Below are 15,684 nucleotides of genomic sequence, written 5' to 3' on the forward strand. Positions count from 1 at the left end.
AAAGGGACAATCCTCCTGCCAGCCAATCACAACAGGAGAAAAAACATCTCCCATCCAATCACAACAGGAGAGGTACGACACCCACTGCATCAAATCGGAGGGGTCAACAGGAGGGGTGCAGTGAGTGTGATAACCAACCATCCCATCACAGGGAAAGGGATGGGAGCAGAGGCAGTGGTCTCTGGTTTCCCCCACCCCCATCCCATAGTGGTGAATGGAGGATAGGCAAGAGTGTCACTACAACTCAATATCACTGAAAGATTAGCTGTATTTGTCACATGTGCATCAAAACATACAGTGAAACATGTTTGTGTTAACGACCAACACAGTCCAAAGATGTGCTGGGGGTAGCCACCAAGTATTGATGCACTTTTGGCACCCACAACATAGCAGGCCCACAGCTTGCTAACCCTAACCCGTACGTCTTTGGAATGTGAGAGGAAACCAGAGCACCTGTTGGAAATCCACTATAATAAAGTGTTTTGAGAGGTTGGGCATGAAACACATCAACTCCTGCCTGAGGAGTGATTTGGATGTGCTCCAATTTGCCTACCATGACAACAATTCCACAGCTGGTGCCTATTCACTCAACCCTGAAACATCTGGACAGCAAAAATGCATACATCAACACAGCTCGGTATTCAACACTATCATCCTCTGAAAACTAATCACTAAGCTCCAAGACCTAAGCCTCAATATCACCTTGTGCAAGTGCTCGATTTCTTCACTTGCGGACTCAAGTCAGATCGGATTGGCAATAACATCTCCATCCCACAGAAGCACCACAAGGTTATGTGCTTAGCCCCCTTCTCTACTCGCTTTATATCAGACTCTGTGGCCAAGTACAGCTCCAAAGCCATATTTGTTTGCTGTTGACACCACTGTCATTGGCCGAATCCAAGGTGGTGACGAGTGAGCATATAGGAGTTGGATTGAAAATCTGGTTGAATGGTGCCACCACAAAAACTTCTCACTGAACATCAGCAAAACCAGAGCTTATTGACTATAGGAGGAAGAAGCCACTGGTCTATACAACAGTCCTCATTAAGGGATCGGAGGTGGAGAGGGTCAGTAGCTTTAAATTCCTTGGTGTTATCATATCAGAGGACATGTCCTGGGTCTAGCACATAAATGCCATTATATAGAAGGCATGACAGTACTTATACTTTCTTAGAAGCTGATTCAGCATGACATCTGAAACGTTGACTAACTTCTACGGATGCACCCTGGAAAGAATCCCGACTGGTTCCATCACAGCCTGGTATGGAGACACCAATGTCCAAGGTCTACAGGAAGCACAGTCCATCACGGGCAAAGCCCTCCCCACCATTAAGCACGTCTACACGGAGTATTGTTGCAGGAAAGCAGTTTCCATCATCAAGGACTCCCACCACCCAGGATCACTACCATCCGGCCATGCACTCTTCTTGCTGCTCCCATCAGGGAGGAGGTACAGGTGCATAAAATTTCACAGCACCAGGTGAGGAACAGTTGTTACCCTTCAGCCATCAGCCTTCTGAACCAGTGTGGATAACTTCACTCACCCCAACAGCGTACTGTTCCCACAACTTATGGACTCACTTTCAAGGACTACAGCTCATGACTGATTTATTGATTGATTATTTATTTTGTTCTGTTTGCAGGGTTTGTTTTCTTTTGCACATTGGTTGCAGGTTTTCATTAATTCTATTGTATTTCTTTGTTCTACTGTGAATGTCCCTCGAGAAAATGATGTGCATGTACTTTGATAAGAAGTTTACTTTGCGCGGTCATGGGGAGAATGCACAAACTTGTTACAGAAGGTAGTGGTAATTGAACCCAGTTCAATTTATTGGTGCTGTAAAGGATAGACTAACTGTTATGCTACCGTGCTGCCCCTGCAAAGGGTGCAGTTAGCAACTGAGGCATCTCTTCTCCACTAAACTCAGAGGGAGGCTTCTACATTCCGACCCTGGTCATTACTCTAATTAACACAGTGAACATGCCTTTGTTAGCACTGAACAATCTCCCAGGATTGGATAGGGATGAGAGGTGGGAGGAAACCTGGGAAAAGAGTTGGGAGTCAGTGTGGGTGGGGGTATTCCTATGTTTAGACTCTACACTGTCTCCACAAGGGAGTCTAAGTTTCACAGGAGGAACTCAGCAAGTCAAGCAGCATCTATAGAGGGGAATAAAGAGTCAACATTTTGGTCCAAGACCCTTCATTAGGTCTGATCTTTTCTCCAAACGTTTATTGATTGATTGATTGACATACAGCACAGAACAGGTCCTTCCGGCACTTCGTGCTACACCGCCCAGCAATCTCCTGATTAAAGGACAATTCACAATGACCAATTAACCTACCAACCGGTACACCTTTGGACTGTGGGAGGAAACCAGAGCATTCGGAGGAAACCCACGTGGTCATGGGGAGAACGTATGAACTCCTTACAGGCAGTGGCAGGAATTGAACCCGGGTCGGCTGTACTGTAAAGCGTATGCTAACCACTATGCTACCGTGAAATCCTAAAGCAGAGATTTCATACAGTTAAAAATTGCTAAGACATGCTGTTGGTAAGACATTTTTGGTGAACTTGATGTGAACAGAACTTTTAAAGCACATTGAATACTGTATCCTTGTTGCACAGACCCAGTTGTTAGAACTTGCTGCTCGCCAATTTACATGTTTTCTCATGTAATATTTTCTGGGAATGCTGGCACTGGCCGGATGACTTTTGGAGTATTGTGAGCAGGCACTGGAGACAGTCCAGAGGAGGGTTACGAGAATGATCCTAGGAATGAAAGGGTTAACATGAGGAACATTTGATGGCTCTGGGCCTGTACCCACTGGAGTTTCGAAGAATGAGGTGGGGGGGGGGTAATCTCTTTGAAACCTATCAAATGTTGAAAGGCCCAGATAGAGTGGAGTGGAGAGGATTTTTTCTCCATGGGGGGGGGTCTAGGACCAGAGGGCACAGCCTCAGAATAGGGAAATGTCCATTTAGAACAGAGATGAGGAGGACTTTCTTCAGCCAGAGGATAGTGAATCTGTGGAATTCATTGCTACAGGCAGCTATGGAGGCTAGGTCATTGGGTTTTAAAGCAGAAAATACTAAATTCTGAATTAGTAAGAGTAACAAATGTTTAGGGAAGAAGGCAGGAGAGCAGGGTTGAGAAGGAAAATAAATCAGCCACGATTGAATGGCAGTGCAGACTTAAGGGACCAAATGACCTAATTCTGCTCGTAGACGTATCTGATGGACTGCATTGCCTGAGGTGGTAAAGTGATGCCCCTTAAATCTGAGAGGAGGGGATGAATCTGTAGAATGTGTTGCCAAAAGGACTGGGAAGACCAAGTCACTGGGTGTATTAGAAGGGAGACATTGACAAGATCTTGATTGGTAAGTGTGGTTTAAGGTTACGTGATTGAACAGAGGTGCAGACTCAATGGGCCAAATGGCCTACTACTGATCCTAAATCTAAACGCCCTGTCGTAAATATCCTCCATTTCAGCCAAATCCAACTGACTGCTGGCAGGGGCAGCTCAGCCTCCACCCAACTACCTGGCAACACGTAGGAGCCAATACCTCCTCCCCCATCTTCCAGATACTGGGATTAAGTGCTTAAACCAAAGGTAGTAGAGAGCACACCATTGAAATGTGTAAATGTCACACAGATCCACAGTATGGAAAGAAGACTGTCGACCCATAGCAGCTCTCAACCACCCCGCTACACTAATCACATTTAACTCCTTCACATTTCCACCACTTAGCTACACATTAGTGGCCAACTACCCGACCAACCCACGGGCTGTGGGAAGAAACAGGACTATCCCAAGGAAACCCGCAGGGTCATGGGGAGTATTAACCTCACACTGATAGCGCCCGAGTTCAGGTCACTGGAGCTACAAGGCTGTGTCACCCCAAAGTTCTCCTGGCAATTTACTTGCAAATTCTTCATCACTATGCAAGGAGACATCGTTAGTGCGCTCTTGGTTGTGCTGTGTCCTTTATGTATTTATCAATCAGCTGACTGGTCGCCATTTCGGAAACTCAATTGTGACGGGGGGGGTGGAATTTTGTCGCTCATTGGCTGTGCGGTGAACTTCGTGCGTTGTCGTCTGGAGGAATTTTGCCCACATTGTCTCATAAACAGGATCAATCTATTCATGATCTCGATCCTGTTTACCAGGCAATGCATGCAAAACTCCAGCCCACAACGCACAAAGTACACTACGCAACTAATTAGTGATGAAATTTCCTCTGCACGTCACAAACGAGTTTCTGTAGTGACTGACAAGTGTATATACACCAAGCTTTCGGAGGACATACCACAATCAACAGCGCACTGATGATGTCTCCTTGTACGGTGACGAAATGTTTACAAGTAAATTGCCAAGATCAGAGAACAACTCAACCCAACCAGAAATACAAGATTTAAAATATTGAGAGGGATCTGCGCCAAGTGCAGGCAGGCAAATGGGACTGGCACAGGAACGCACCTTGGTCAGCATGGGCAGCTCATGCCAAAAGGCTGAAAGCAGCATCCATCATCAGGGACCTCCACCACCCAGGACATGCTCTCTTCTTGCTGCTGCCATCAGGAAGGTGGTACAGGAATCTCACACCACCAGGCTCAGGAACAGTTACTACCCCTCAACCATCAGGCTCTTGAACCAGAGGGGATAACTTCACTCAACTTCATTTGCCCCGTCACTGAAATGTTCCTACAACCTGTGGACTCACTTTTAAGGACTCTTCATCTCATGTTCACAATATTTATTGCTTATTTATTTTTATTCTCTATTATTATATTTTCTGTTTTGTATTTGTACAATTTGTCATCTTTTGCACATTGGTTGTTTGCTCTGTTGGGTGTGTTCTTTCATTGATTCTATCTTGCATTTCCTGAGTATGCACACAAGAAAACAAATCTCAGGGTTGTTTTGTTGACAATTATGTACTTTGATAATAAATTTAATTTGAACAATTTTCAAAGTTGAAAGTAAACTTAATTATCAAAGTACCTCCTGTACCTAATAAAGTGGCCACTGAGTGTGTGCGCATGGTCTGCTGCTGCTATAACCTATCCACTTCAAAATTTGACATGTTGTGCATTCAGAGATGTTCTTCTGCACACCATGGTTGTAACACATGGTTATTAGAGTTACTGTCACCTTCCTGTCAGCTTGAACCAGTCTGGCGATTCTCCTCTGACCTCTCTCAGTAAAATGTTTTCACCCACTGAACTGCAGTGCACCAGATGTTTTTCTGGTTTATTCTTCCACACCATTCTCTAGAGCAGGGGTAGGCAACCTACGGCCTGCAAAAGTATTTTGACCAGCCCACGAGCAAATATTGAGATACTATGCTTATCCGGCCCGCGAGCAATTTTTCCTTATTCTGACTGTTTCACGCGACCACACTGATGGACATGCATGGTGTCTCATTACACTGGCCCCACATTCCGTTTTGTTCCAGACCAAACACTCATATATATGAATGACGAGAAGGCCGACTACCTTATCAATATGTATTAGAAACTCTCAGTGCATGCACAGGTTTTCAGATAGGATCATTCAAATTTGTAAACAGAAACAGCGTCACTGTGTTTTAACAAGAAATCCACACTAAATATCCAGATATTTACATGTGCTACGATACTTGTTGAATAACTCGCGTTTCGAAATAAAATTAAAGAAAAAAATTCCAATGGCAATGAATGCAAAAGGCAGGAAGGTAGACACTGAGAGCCGAAATTCCCAAGACACTTGGACACTAGATTACTTCTTCATTGAGCAAGCTGGGAAACCAGTTTGTCTCATTTGCCTAGAAAATGTTGCTGTGAAGAAGGTAGCAAATATCAGGTGACATTACAAGACCCGCCATAGTGGAAAGTACCAGCTTCAAAAAGGAAATTTTGCTCATCTTTCCACTTTTCAAGAAAGTAAATCACAAGATCCAGGCATTTTTGTGAATATGGTCCAAGAATTGAGAAAAGAGTTTTCATCTCATTTTGCTGATTTTCGCTTGCATGCAAATTTGTTCAAGCTGTTTGCTACTCCATTTGATGTGGAAGTGGGCACTGCACCAGAAATTCTTCAAATGGAATTGATTGAGATGCATTGTGACGACATATTGATATTGAAATTTCATTCTGAAGTGTCAGTGCTCGACTTCTATGGAAAATATATTCATCCAAGAGGGAAATATCCTAACTTAGTGGACCATGCAAAAAAGATGGCATCATTGTTTGGCAGCACTTATCTGTGAGAACAATTATTTTCAAAAATGAAGCACACCAAGAACCATTTGAGAGCAAGATAAACTGATGCCCATCTGCATAATGTCTTGCTCTTGGCATCAACAAGTCTGACACCCAATATTGAGAAGCTTTCAAGCAACAAATAGCATCAAGTTTCACACTGAGGGCCGGCTGGTGGTGCAACGACATCGGCGCCGGACCCAGGAGCGGAGGTTCCCGGGTTCGAAACCATTCAGGTCTGCTCCCCAGTACGCTTTCCACCCGTGCCGGGTTGAGTGTCAAGATTGCAACTCGACCTCGTAAAATAAAGGGAAAATACTGCGAAAATGTCTGTGTGAGAAGTGGCCACACAGTCTCTCTCTCTCTCGCCATGAAAAAGACATCATCACGGACGCACGCACGGACATGCAGACGTGCACGCACAGACTTGCACGCACGCAGGCACCAAAAAAAACAAGTTTCACATTGATTTATCGACTGTTTGCATTACAGTTTTTTTTATTACATTTAATTTACCACCATTCAATACATCATGTTCATACGTTTTATGTTTAAAGATTCTTTGTATCCTTTTAATAGATTCAAAAGATGCCTTGACTGAAATAAATTGCAACCAAACTTTGATTACTAATTGGCATCCTTGGTTAAGCACAAATGATTTTCCAGCATGCGTTATTCATTAATTTGAGGCAAAACATAACTAGATGTATTTAAATGGATAATTCCCATATTTCAATTTTTTTAATATGGTATTTATCTGGCCCACCATCCGCTCATTAATAGGCAATCCAGCCCACAGAGGCAAAAAGGTTGCCGACCCCTGCTCTAGAGCCTGTTGTGCAAGACAATCCCAAGAGATCAGCAGCTTCTGTGATAAACCACCCTGTCTGGCACCAATAACCATTTTACGGTCAAAGTCACTTAGATCACATTTCTTCCCCATTCTGATGTTTGGTCTGAACAACTGATACTCTTGACCATGTCTGCATGCTCTTATGCATTCTGCTGCCACGTGATTGGCTAATGAGATACCTGCATTAACAATCAGGTGTATCTAATAAAATGGCCACCGAGGTTAGTCACCATATAGACCTTGAGAGTCATTTTCTTGCAGGTATTCACAGTAGAACAAAGAAATACAGTCAGATCAATTCAAAATTACTCACAAAGACTGACAAACAACCGATGTGCAAAAGAAGACAAACTGAGCAAATAAAAGAGTTGTATAATGTGTTCACGTTGTATGATACTATGACTATGCCTCTAAGAGATTATTAAGCAACGTAGTGGTCAGCACAATGCTTTACAGTACTGGCGACCAGGGTTCATTTCTCACCAATGTCTGTAAGGAGCTTCTCCCCGTGCTCTGGTTTCCTCCCACAGTCCAAAGGCGTACTGGTTGGTAGGTTAATTGGTCATTGTAAATTGTCCTGTGATTAGGCTAGGCTTAAATCGGAGGGAGTGCTGGGCAGTGCAGCTCGAATGGCCGGAAGGGCCTATTCCGCATTGTATCTCAATAGATAAAAATAAGTAAGTTTTAAAGGGATTTCCCATCTTCCACCAAGACCCAAGACATGCACTGATTTTAAATTAGCTCATACCTCCATTTAAAAATTCTCCCCTTGGTTTCTATGGTGCCCTCTACCTAACACCCCCCCCACCACCACCACCTGCCCTTCCCCTTAACTTAGCCACCTCTTTCAGCCTAACACCTCTCTGGAATCTCCTGTTCCCCACTTCTGCATCTCCTCCCCATTCCCCAATTTAATCACTCAATCTCCGCACTCGTTTCCCCTCCAAATGCTGGCAAGTGTGCCTTTCGGCCTTCAATTGCCAAGCCCCACACTCTTGAATCCCCTTCACACACCTTTCCTCTTTCAGCATCTTAACAAGCACTATTTTAAAGTCATGTCTCTGTTTCTGCCCGGTGGGTTAAGATGTCCCAAATTGTGGTGGGCACCATGCTCAGCAGAGACAGGTTGGGCCAAAGGACTTGTTTCCATATTGTATTACTGGACCGTAAGAGGAGCGGAATTAAGCCACTTAACCCATCAAGTCTGCTCCACAACTCCACCATAGTTGGCATACATCTCCACCAAACCCCGCTGTGTCTTGTTCATTCTCTCATTTTCTCTCCTCCCACACCACAGATATACAAACAGCAAGGGTCTCGGCCCAAAACGTCGACTGTTTATTTATTGCCATAGATGCTACCTGACCTGCTGTGTTCCTCCAGCGTTTCATGTGTGCTGATTTCAGAAAGTTACTTATTCAGCCATTATCATGTTTCTGTTTGTGAAATCACTGGAAGAATTCCACTAGAGACTTAAGCAGAAAGAAAATGTTGCCTATTAAGGGAACACACCAAGTCACTAACATGGGCACTGTAGAATAGTTGCATTCCAGAAGGAATGAAGCACCAGAATTTGATTTGCCCGGAAGGTTAGTGAGTTGCTAGAGAGCACATTCAGCTCAGAAATCAATGCAGAACTGCCAAAGAATCAGCAAGCTTCAAAACCTGGACCTCTGTACCTCCCTCTGCAACTGGATCCTCGACTTCCTTATTGGGAATCCTTAGTTAGTGTGGGTTGGTTATAACATTTCCCTCTCACTGACAATCAGCACCAGCGCAGCTCAAGAATGTGTGCTTACTCTTCTGCCCTCTCTACACCCACAACTCTGTGGCTAGGCACAGCTCAAACACCCTCTATAAATTTGCAGATTATATAGTATTTTGTTGGCAGAATTTAGATGGCGATGATGAGGGACACAGGAGTGAGGTAGAGGAGTGGTGTCGCAACAACAATCTTGCACTCGATGTCAGTAAGACCACAGAATTGATTCTGGACATCAGGAAAGGGAAGCCGAGGGAATACACACCAGTCTTAATCAAGGGATCAGTAGTAGAAAGGGTGAGCAATTTCAAGTTCCTAGGTGTCAACATCTCTGAAGATCGATCCTGGGCCCAACATATTGATACAATTGTAAAGGCGGCGTGACAGCGGCTATATTTTAGGAATTTCCAGAGAGTTGGTATGCTACCGGAAACTCTACATGGACAGCATTCTAACTGGTTGCATCATCGTCTGATACGGATGCACCCGTGCACAGGATCGGTAAAAGCTGTAGAGGGTTGTAGACTCAACCAGCTCCATCATGCGCAATAGCCTCTCCCCACCATCACGAACATCTGGCCTGCTGAGTTCCTCCAGCATCTTGTGTCCGTTGCTTGTATTTCCAGCATCTGCATAAATTCTTGTATGTTAACCCTTTCATTCCCAGGAAGATTCTTGCCCAGAACCTGTCCAATGCCAGCACATCATCCCTTAGATAAGGGGCCCAAAACTGCTCACAATACTCCAAATGCAGTCAAACCAATGCTTTATAAAGCCTCAGCTTGACATGTTTGCTTTTATATTCTAGTCCTTGCAAAAAGAATGCTAACATTGCATTTACCTTCCTTCCCATCAATTCAACCTGTAACTTAATCTATAGGGAATCCTGCACTAGTCCCTTTAACCTCTGATTTCTGAATCTGCTCCCCATATAGAAAATAGTCCATGCTGACCATACAATCCTTATGCTGTATTCTATCTATTTAAATTCTCTCCCCCTCAGCTTAAATGCGTGTCTAATATTTTACATTTGTTTCCTGGAGGGAAAACTCTGCTGGCCTACACTACTTAAGCTTCTTGAATTATTCTCATATACAAGTGTGTCTCAGGTCCTCCTTCAACCTGCAATGCTCCAAACAGTGTTTGACCTAACTTCTCTGAGATATAGTCTGCACCCTCTAACGCAGGCAACATCCTGTAAACCCCTTTTGCATCCTTTCCCATGCTAAACCCATTCCGTCCTGTAGAGGAGCAACCAGACCTGCACACAGTGCAGCCTAGCCAAAGTTTAATACCGCTGCAACACGACTTCCTGACTCTGGCCTTCTTTACTACCCTATCTACTCATGCGGCCAATTGCAGTCACAAGAATTTCCTTGGTTAATTCGCCAGACAATTATAGATTAAAGATTAGCTTTACTTGCCACACATTCGTCGAAACATACAATGAAATGCGTTATTCATATCAACGTCCAGCACAGCCAGATGTGCTGGAGACAGCCTGCAAGTATTGGCACATTTCCGGCGCTAACATAGCATGCCCACAGCTTACAAACCTTTCTGTATGAAGGAAACCGGAGCAGCTGAAGGAAGCCCACGCAGCTATGGGGAAAACGTACAAAACTCCTTACAGACAGTGCGGGGATTGAACCCCGATCTTCCCATCGGTGGGGCCGTAAAGCGTTACACTACCATACTGCCCCAGGTAGAAATGGCTGTAAAGAGCTTCCAAACAAACACACAAATATATCCACCACTATACCGTCCAGAGTCAAAAACCACAAGCGGACATCTCCAACAGGGAGCAGTCCCAAAGCTCATGCAGAAGTCTCAGTAAACTTTGACCATGTAAGGGGAATTCTGAGTGAGGCATGAAACCAAATTCCATACTGCAATAATCTCTCTTGGGCCAAGCACGTACGATAAACCCCTACTCAATATGGAAGAAAGTCTATGAGCAAAAAGGCTGCACTTGCAAAGGACTGCAGATGAAACATGCTGCAAAAAAAAAAAGGCAGGACTGTCACAAACATTCTTTCACAGAGTCTGGACACACAGGCTAGGCCTCTACCCTGCTGTTAGAAGACTATTGAACTTTACACAGTTCAGAGTCCCATCATCAGCAAGTCAGGAGGTCGATACTGAAGATCGACCGGAAGTGCAGAAGGTGAGGCCCAATGGCCGAAGCCTGAAGACTGGAAACCTATCCATGTTTATGGGCAGGGAGAAGGGAGAAGGGAGGAGAGGGGCTTGTTGCGTTCTGTGTTTGCTCTGCCAAGCACTGGCAGCATGCTATGTTGGCGTTGGACTGTGTGGCGACACTTGCAGGCTGCCCCAACACGTACTCAAGTGCGCCGATTGTTAACGCAGACGACGCATTTCACTGTACATTACCACATATATGTGTAATAAGTCTGAATCTGATTTGGATATTTCCCTAGTACAGTAAGATGAATTCTCGACCTCACAATCTACCTTGTTGTGACCTTGCATTTTACTTATCTGCCTGGCCTGCACTCCAACACTTTATTCTGCACACTTTCACAGCTTTACCTTGTACTACCTCAATGCACCACTGCAACGAACTGATATGTATAGATCACAAACAAGGGAAAATCCGCAGATGCTGGAAATCAAAGTAATATACAGTCGGCCCTCCTTATCCACGGGTTCCACACGCGTGGATTCAACCAACCGCAGATCGGGAAAACCCGGAAGTTCTCTCTCCAGCACTTGTTGTTCGAGCAAGTACAGACTTTTTTTCTTGTCATTATTCCCTAAACAATGCAGTATAACAACTATTTTACATAGCATTTACGTTGTATTAGGTATTATAAGTAATCTAGAGATGATTTAAAATATACAGGAGGATGTGCGTAGGTTACCGTGGATCGGGATCGAAAAAAAAAACGGAAGTTCTCTTACTAAGTAAATCGGAACAGGTACATCCGATATTATTTAGCGTCAGTGAGTCAAACGTTTGTCTTAGTATATAGTATATACTTTACCTTTCTATGCATATAAAACACTTAAGAAACTTATGTATTCCAATAATTAAACCACTGTGTCGCTTAGTAATAATTGTGTAGCTTTCATCGAGGCAGGGCCTTTCTCACTTTATCCTTTAAAATTGTTCTGATCGTTGACCGACTGTAGCCTAACGCTTTTCCAATGACCGATGGAGTTTCACCTCTTTCCAATCGCTTTACTATTTCCACTTTATTTTCAATTGTGATCGTGGTTGTGATTATTTTCATGAACAGAAACACTGTGGATTCAGAGCTCCGCCAGGTCCTAAAGTTCACCGTAATGAGACAGGTTAAATAAGGTCCAGGGCTCCGCTGGGTCCTAAAGTCCACCACACTAAGACAGGTTAAATAAGGGACTTGAGCATCTGTGTTTTTTGGTATCCGCGGGGGGGTCCCGGAACCAATTCCCCACGGATAAGGAGGGTTGACTATACACAAAATGCTGGAGGAACTCAGCAGGTCAGGCAGTATCTATAGAAAAGAGTACAGTTTATATTTCGGGCCAAGACCCTTCATCAGGACCAGGAAATAAAAAGGAGATTGCTTCGCCAAGTACCTACACTCTGCCAGAAAAATCAGGATCTCCCTAGAGCCACTTATTTTAATTCAACTTTCCATTCCAACATGTCAGTGCATGGCCTCTTCTGCTGCTGCGATGAAGCCACAACTCAGATTGGAGGAGCAAAACATTATATTCCACCTGGGAAGCCTCCAACCTGATGGCATGCACATCGATTTCTCAAACTTGTGGTTACTAACCCCCCCCCCACTTCTCCTTCACCATTCCCCATTCCCCTCTTACCCACCCATCACTTTTCTCTGCTGCTGCTCGCTCTTCCCTTTCTTCCGTAGTCTTCTGTCCTCTCCTTTCAGACTCCCCCTTCTGCAGCCCTCTATCTCTTTCCCAGCTCTCTACTTCACCCCTCCTGGTTTCACCAATCACCTACTGCCTTGTACTTCTTCCCCTCCCCCCACCTTCTTGCTCTAACCTCTCATCTTCTTTTCCCCAATCCTGATGAAGGGTTGCCTCTTTCCTGTAGATGCTGCCTGTCCTGCTGAGTTCCTCCAGCATTTTATGTGAATGACATGTATAGACAAGACAAGGTTTTCCCTGCTCTTTGATATATGCGGCAACAATAAACCCATTAATTTTTTTAAGTGAATTTGAAAACTGCAGAAACCAATATTTACACTACCCAGAATTTTATCAAAGATTGACAGAGAGAGTGGATTACCCATTTCTGTGAGAAAGAAAAATAAATAAATCATGATTTGGTTTAGATCTGGCTGTCGAAGTAGAGTTAAAATATAATAAGCATTGGATATCTCACTCACTAGAGCTCAGAAGAACGGGGTGGGGGGGGTGGGGAGAGAATCCAAACCTACTGAATATTGAAAGACCTAGATAGAGTGGATGTGGAGAGGATGCTTCCTAGAATGGGAAAGTCTAGACCCAAAGATTCAAAAGTACATTTTTTTTAAATCAAAGTATACAATCCTGATTCGTCTGCTGGCAGGCAGCCACAAAGAAACACCATGGAACCCGTTCAAAGAAAATATCCAACAAACAAAACAAAGAACAAATATCGCAAATGGCAAAAAAATGAACAAATAGCACACATCAAACCACAGAGCCCTTGAAACAGCCTAGGAGCACTCGATTCAATTTAGCGCTGCATCGCCCATAACCACACACTGCAGAGCCAGTCCAGAGGTAGTTTCGTGACCAGAGGGTACAGTCTCGGAAAATAAAAATGCCCCTTTAGAACAGAGATAAGGAGGAACTCATTCAGTCAGAGGGTGGTGAATCTGTGGAATTCATTGCCACAGACAGCTGCCAAGTCATTGGGTATATTTAAAGCAGAGGTTGATAGGTTCTTAATTAGTTAGAGTGTCAAAGACTACATGGAGAAGGCAGGACTATGAGGTAGAGGGGGATAATAAATCAGCCATGATTGAATAGTGGGGCAGTCTCAATGGACCGAATGGCCTAATTTGCTCTTATGTCTAATGGTCGTTGGCAATGCCTGCATTTAATACCCATCCCTAATTGCCTCAGAGTAAAGAAGGTAACTTAGAGTTAACCATGTTAAATGGTTTGGAGTCACATACAGGCCCGTTACCCCTTCTGACAGGCATTAGTAAAGCCACAGTATTTTTAATCACAATTCAGTAATTTCATTGATGCTGTTATGGAAGACAGTATTCAAAGAATTCCAAGGTTTATTTATTTGATGAGCAAAATGTAAATTCTCCAGAGAGCATGGTGGGATTTGAACTTGTGTGTTAGCATCAAATGGCTGCTGGTCCAATAACCTGTCCGCTATGCTACCACATTAGCAGAGGGGTTCGCGCAGCACTATTACAGCCTGGGGCGTTCCAGGGTTCAGAGTTCAATCCCAACATCATCTAGAAATGTTGTACATTCTCCCCGCGACCATGTGGTTTCCTCCCACAGTGCAAAGAACTATAGGTGAGTAGGTTATTTGCTCATTGTAAATTGTCCTGTGATTAGGCTAGGGTTAAATAGGTGGGTTGCTGATCAGTGCGGCCTGTTGGGCCTGGTCCACACCGTGTCTCTAAATAAATAAATAACTTTAAAATAAGATGACGCTAGCAACCTATACTGACAGTTCACTACTTTTTACTACTTCTTTTCCTCCTCCTTTTAAATATACTTCTCCTACAGATCTGTGTGTGATTGGAGGCTGTCATTTACATTTTGGCAATGTGTTTTTGGGCCAATTGAGCTTTTGCTGTCTCCAAGGAAATTCAGTGTGGTTGAGAACAGAGTACTTGGCCTAATGGTGGAGCCCAAACCCCTGCCTGGCTTCATTAATCACTGATCTCACCGGTTAAAGTGTCGAGCAAGACTGAAATCAATGAGGACGAGAATGGCAGGTGAGCGGGCGTTCAGCGCCATCTGCCACCGTTTGACCAGTCTGCCTCTCCCTCTCGCTCGCTGCCACCGGAGGAAAGTGCAGGAGTCTCGGGTCTTGGGCAAGGTTTATCAGTGCAGTTTGAAGATTGAACTTATTTTTAGAGGACTCTGTCATTCATGTTGTGTGTTTCTGGTTACAAACTTTTTTGTGATTTTGATCAGGGCACTGTGACATGGACTGGCTTTGTGACCTGCCGTCAATGAATGACACAACGCTAAGGAACTGAGATGAACTGCACTGAGTATCCTAGACTGCTTCAGGGACTCTGCGGTTTGATGTTTAATATTCTGCGTTATTCCTTTGTGTTTTGGAATTTTTTTGTCCATTGGGTGTTCGACATTTTCTTTGAACTTATTCCATGCTGTTTTGTGGCTGCCTGTGGGAAGACGAATACTGCATACATACTTCAAAACTTTGAAATAATAAATAACTGAAGCCAATTTTTGCCTAGTAATTACAGATACCCCAGCCCTGTATACAAGTCACTGGTTTAGGAATATGTTGTGAAATTTGTTGTTTTGTAGAAAAATAATTTAGTTACAATAAAAATAGAAAAAAGGTAAGTAGTGGAAAAAAAAGAGCATAATAGTGAGGTGGTATTCATGGACCATTCAGAAATATGATGGTGGAGAGCTCCAATACCGTTCACCTAAAGAATTGAATATGTGTCTTCAGATTCCTGTACCTCCTGTTGGATGGATGGTAGTAATGAGGAGAGGGCATGTCCTGGGTGGGTACATTTCAAAGCTGAAAGTAAGTTTATTAACAAAGTACGTCTCTATCACCACATACTATCCTGAAATTCATTTCCTTGCAGGCATTCACAGTAGATGCAAAGAAATACAATAGAATCAA

The 15,684-nt window shown here is 43.8% G+C and overlaps 1 protein-coding gene across 3 annotated transcripts in view; it reads right to left on the reverse strand.

Moving 5' to 3' along the window:
- Nucleotides 1-15,684, reverse strand: part of zbtb47b (zinc finger and BTB domain containing 47b) — a 296,884-nt gene that overhangs the window by 225,851 nt on the left and 55,349 nt on the right. The window lies entirely within an intron of this gene.

Source organism: Mobula hypostoma, chromosome 3 (genome assembly GCF_963921235.1).
Source record: "Mobula hypostoma chromosome 3, sMobHyp1.1, whole genome shotgun sequence".
Classification (NCBI taxonomy): Eukaryota; Metazoa; Chordata; class Chondrichthyes; order Myliobatiformes; family Myliobatidae; genus Mobula; species Mobula hypostoma.